The sequence below is a fragment of the Mytilus galloprovincialis genome, chromosome 5 (genome assembly GCF_965363235.1).
Source record: "Mytilus galloprovincialis chromosome 5, xbMytGall1.hap1.1, whole genome shotgun sequence".
NCBI lineage: Eukaryota > Metazoa > Mollusca > Bivalvia > Mytilida > Mytilidae > Mytilus > Mytilus galloprovincialis.
In genome coordinates this window covers 85,538,368-85,544,173 of record NC_134842.1, presented here as the reverse complement: position 1 = coordinate 85,544,173, position 5,806 = coordinate 85,538,368, and the positions used below count along the sequence as shown (strand labels likewise).

The following is a 5,806-nucleotide window of genomic DNA, read 5'->3' as shown; positions in this document are numbered from 1 at the left end:
GGGCCTACACTACAAGCACGGTCTCATTCTACAGCATGTAGATAGCATGAACAACAAAGTCTGCAATTAATATAAAGAAGAAATATAGCGCTTAAACTAAGAGACTAATTTATATATCAAAATAATGGGTGTATTTAGAAAGATCAACATACTGACATATATAATTTTAGTGCAGTATCTTTCGTCATAAACGCCTTGCTTAATCAATAAAACAAATAGATAGCTACTAGTTAGATATCGAATGCTGATTATCTAAGTACGTCCTTCCCTGTCCAGCCATCTGTTTGAATATATACATGTTGTTCAGTCCGTGGAAAAGTATATAATAGTTTGCCTTTAAAAAGTATTACTTGAGGTAAGATCATGTCACCAACACTTTTTTTTTAATTTTGTCCATTCTGATTAAAATCATACCTTTCACTTGCTTCTATTTATTTGTAAGTCACGACATGTCAGAAAAATGGGAGGGACGAGAGGTTTAATTGATTTCATCAGACTGTTTTTTTTTTTGTCAGACCGTGGTGTATTTATGGTTGTAAATGTTGCTAGTAATATCGTAAACATGTAAAAATCTGTTCATAAACTTATTCATGTGTTCTTAACAGAAACATGCAGTTTAACTGGCAATTGAAGAATTTGAACACCCATAGTCTCTACCATTAAGAGTAATAACAATTGATACATAAGTATTTGTGCTCGTCTCCGCAGCCAGTCATGAAGATTCACTAACCCTAAAACTTGTCAAAATGTGACAAATTGAAGTAAAAACGTGAATTTCAATGACAAAAGGAAAAAACAAAAACAAAAAATCTACCACCGAAATAAAACTAAACAAAAACCAAAAGCAAAACGTACCATTTTATTCAAAACAAGATATTATGGAAAAAGTTTCTGATGCACTAGAGGCCTCCCTTGGGTCTGTCACGCTGATATTTCGTCACGGTCTATCAAATCATGATGTCGTCCATAAAATTTCGAAGGATTGAACAAACAATAAAGCTTTTTCGTAAGTATCAATTACATTGCCAAGAGACAAAATTCACGAAAATAATCGACTGGGCCGGATTTTCGAATTCTTTAGGGATATTATTGACATTAGTTGAATTGAAATCTGAAGAGAAGAGAGATGTATGAGTCTTATAATGTTGTACGAATACACGTACGGACATCAACATGTCATATTTCTGTGTCGCTTCACGGAGAGGGGGAAGGGTACACACGTGCTAAGATTAAACAAAACAAGCAAAACAAAAAAAGAAATCTTAGAAAATACAGGAAAATAAATTCAATTTGTACAAATTTCAGGTCAAAAATCTATTTTATGCTTATTTAATGTTACAAGTTACACATATTTGTGCCGTTTTCTCCATGTTCGTTTCATATTTTGTAGATAAATATTTTGATAACCTTTTTGTTTATGTGGATTTTAATGATTTTATAATACAAAAATATATTTAAGATATATATGTTTAACACGGTTGTATAAACTAAGCTATATATATATATATATATACTCTTAAAAAACGCACTCTTAAAAGCGCATTTAACAGTTGTCGTTAAATTTGTGCACGCCGTCTCTATGTTTACTTTTTTAACGAAAATGCAAATTGAAGTTTCTTGCCATCTTATATATAATTACCAGGAATTTAAAATAATTTGCAGTTTGTTCTTTTTTTTTCAGGTTAACAAAACTATATCAATTCAATCATGTGTCAGACAACAGCAGTTGTGTTATCTTTTGTGTTGATGTTTCAGTGTGGTAAGTGTATATTTTTCATAATGCTCGTGCATTCTAAATGGTATGTTGATGAAATTGAAAAGATGTAGTATTGATTTAAGAATTGAATGCTTTTTTTGGTAGTAAAAGCGTTGACCGAATCACAGCGTTGACCATGCGCACTTTTTTAGAATGAAGTGCTTCCGCGCTTTATACAAAATGTACTTCGGTCATCGCTTTAACACCGCAATGAATTTACAAAAAGAAGCATTCCATTCTTAAATGACGGTTTATTTCAGAATGACGCGAGATTGCCGTTCATCCTATCAAAATAACATATTATAATGAAACATAGACTACTCGTATTAAGAAAAACCAAGAGATAAAGAACGTCATCCTCAATTTTCTCATTTATGTATTTAAGGATGTTCAGATATACGGAATCCTCTGATTTTATCCATGAAGTGCCTTAAAAAAATGGCCCATTAACCCTACTATCTTCCATAATTTGATCACATATAGTTTAAAATGTCACGTTTGATAATCCAATAAAATCCTTGTTATTTGTTCATCCTTTTTAAAGAAAAAAGGTGCAAATGCAAAGTGAATAAAAAATCTAGAGAGAATTATTTCCCGCAAAATTTTTAATGGGTTATATCTCGAAATCAAGCACACTGACCCTTCATTTTTTTTTGCTACTTTAGCTTCTTTTTTAAATACTATCAACTCATAACAGTCTTATTAAAAGCTTGTTATTTTGAAACAGAGTAGCGAACATCCTTTATCAATGTAAACTTGCATTGCCTTTGAATTGCTTTCGTTCGAATACTTTTTATTTGTCTGTCGCATTATCCTTTGTTCATTGTTTATATTTTCCTTTTACATACTAAGAAGTCGATTCAGATTCTCGCCATTTTTTTATATGACAACATGTATCGTATTGAATTCTTTCATATTTCATCACTCTCTATTGTATTTCAGTGTCTTGTATGACAACTGGGACTGCACCAGTCACAAATTCTACTGCTCAATCAACGGGACCTGTAACTACAATGCAGAGTACAGCGGGGATTACATCAATGTTGCCGGCAAGCACACCGGCACCAACACCAAGTGGCAATGCAACTACGACGCCGGGAAATTCAGCATACCAAATTACATGTGGAAGTAAACTTGTTTTCGTGACAATCATCACGGGTTTAATGGTTTCCAGAAACATCCATCTGTTTTAATCGGTTTTTTTTTACAAATACCGGCGTTGTGTCTTATACGATGGTCAAATTATTGCCATGACTGCCCTTAAACAAGTTGTTTACTTTGTAATTTAACTAGTGTTTACAATCTAATGTATAGGTTTTTTTAAAATCTAGCAGAGAAGATCATATTTTATTCTTATAGACTAACATTTGTTTGGGGGAAAAAAGCCTACGTATGATACTTTTATTCACTATATATTACATATATCACTTGTTAACGGATACGAAGCAATATCATTCGTTTTTTGTTTTTTGTTATATATTCTGATTTCATTTCTGTCTTATTTACTATCTATTATTCTTACTCAACATATTTATTTTAGACACTGCTATAGAATAAGGCACTTAGGCAGCAACCATTTGATTTTCTGGGGGGGGGGGGGGGGGGGGCTATGGTTTTTTTTCTGGACAAATTTTTTTTTCTGCCTACGGCGAAAAGCAATCTATTTTTTTCGCGACAAGTCGAAAACAATTTTTTTCTTTCAATTTTAGTATTACATATAGTGGCAGCTGAGGGTGAAACAAACAATTTTTTTTTCTCAGAATCAAAAACAAATTATTTTTTTCTCCAAAAACTGGAAACAAACTTTTTTTTCCAAAAAAAACCATAGCCCCCCCCCCCCCCCCCCCCCCCCGAAAATCAAATGGTTGCTGCCTTACACAGCAATGTATTGTATGTTATTATGGTTTTGCTGTTTAAGTTATTAAAGTTCAAAAGATTTTTAATTACAGTGCGAGGTCATTATCTTAATTCAAAGTCTAAGTGGAAAATATTGAAATGTCTTCTTATTAAATCATTTTAACTATTAGCATGTAGCGCAAGAAAAGAAAAAAATGGAGACGTGTACGCGACAAACAACACAAGCTTTAATTAAGATAGTGACCCAACACTGTACATAATTATATGACCATCTATTGCAAGTTAAGCAATAGTAGTTTGTAACTAAATATATGTTTATATACAATGTATACGAATTCATTGAAGCTTGAAATAAACTTATATGTCTCAAAAAGATCTAATACTTTCACACCAATTACTCAATGATTGTATATATATTTTTCTGAATAGTCAAAGAAACCTGACAGCTTGAGTTCTTTATTTACTATTGCATTATAAATTGCATTATAACACATTTATTTAGTTTCGTATAACTGAAGGCGTACACTTCATTCTTAATAGTAGGTATATCTTCGATGAGCACAAAATAAAAAATCCGAAGATGTGGTATGATATCAAATGAGACAGTTTTAAGATATAATATGAGTGAATAATACCATACAAACCATAATGTTGAGAGTTCGCTGACAATGCACCATGCAGGAGCAGCATCCTATCGATTACGAATAAACATTCACGAGTTAAGTTCGCTCCTTATGACTGATGCATATGAATAAATAATGTAGAGTAGTTATGAAGATGCAGAAGACACCAAGAGCTGGTGCTTAAAGGACATTGAAGAAAATAAACATAGAAATAGAAAGTTCATCACTTAAAAATAACTGTATGAGCCAATCGAAGTGAGATGACCATTGAATGATATATACAATATTGGGTCAATGTCAGGAAAATATAAACCTTTTTGTATGAGGCTAAGAAACTGGGGAAGGGCGAGGTTCTACTGAGCCCTTCCCTAGTTTTGCGCCGAGTGCAAAAAAGTTTATATTTTCCTGACATTGAACTGATATTGTTTTTATACTGCAACTTAAATTCATAAACTGATTGCTTTTTAAATCGTAACACAAATGTCAAACTTATTTTCATCCCTTAATGGACCCCTGATTGTGGAGAAAGTGTTCCATGATGAAATTGACATGTTACAAAATAGTATAGATTTGTTACTATATTTATGAAATAAACACAAGTGTGGACACAGATGAGTGTGGATAGTGTGTTTGGATGTTTGACAGTGTCTTATGACAATAAAGTTCTATGTTTTTCCTATATGGTGTTAATAACTGTGTTGCACGGTGACAACCGATCTGAGCATTAGGAGTGTTATTTATTTGATATTTTTTTATGTTCAATACAGACATGGGGAGACAGTAATTACATTAGTTACCAAATGATTATGATAGAACATGTTCTACATCTTTGGTTTTGGATACATTTTGTAGCTGGGAATTGTTAATTTCTGTGTCGATTTGGTCTCTTGTGGAGAATTGTCTCATTGGCAATCATACCTCATCTTTTTTTATATGTATTTGCTTACTATTGGTATGGTTCTATTTACATTACTTTGTGGTGGATCGTCAGTATCATTAGTAAAAAAAAAATTTAAAATGTCGAATTTCTTCCTCAGATTAGAATACATTTATTGGTTTTAAGTAATGACAATGGCTTAAGTCTGACATGATTATTGGGGCTAAATAAGATCAGAAGTAAACCTCTGTGCTGATTTATATCAATTCTTTATATCTCCTCCAAAGCTGGTCGAAGCAAAGACAAATTTTGACCAAAATAAAAATGATTTCACCAAAAGAACCTTTGTGAGCATGCTTCAAAGACTCATAACTGCTCCAAAAGTAATCTGATCGAATTTGAAGCATGTCAAGCAGATATCATCAACATCTACTTAATAAGTCTTAAAATATGTCTAAATACCTAAAAAGCTATTTAGTACTCAAAAGGTATTGCAAAATTATTCCTTTTCATTTTTTGTTTTGTTATATGGATACAAATATAAGTGATACATGTACCAATACAGTATTTGTTGTGGTATGCAAGTGTAGTAATTAGCATTTACTGTAATAATTTTAATTCACACGAATTAAGAAAAAACAAATGAATGGAACAGATACTCCGCAGGGTGCTGCTTTATACGACTGCAGAGGT

The 5,806-nt window shown here is 32.2% G+C and overlaps 1 long non-coding RNA gene across 1 annotated transcript; it reads left to right on the top strand.

The window, feature by feature from the left end:
- The first annotated feature begins 238 nt into the window (after positions 1-238).
- Positions 239-2,959, top strand: LOC143076594 (uncharacterized). Its single transcript, XR_012978711.1, has 3 exons — positions 239-355; positions 1,682-1,759; positions 2,699-2,959. It is a non-coding gene; the product is annotated as an uncharacterized LOC143076594 (long non-coding RNA).
- The last annotated feature ends 2,847 nt before the right edge of the window (positions 2,960-5,806 follow it).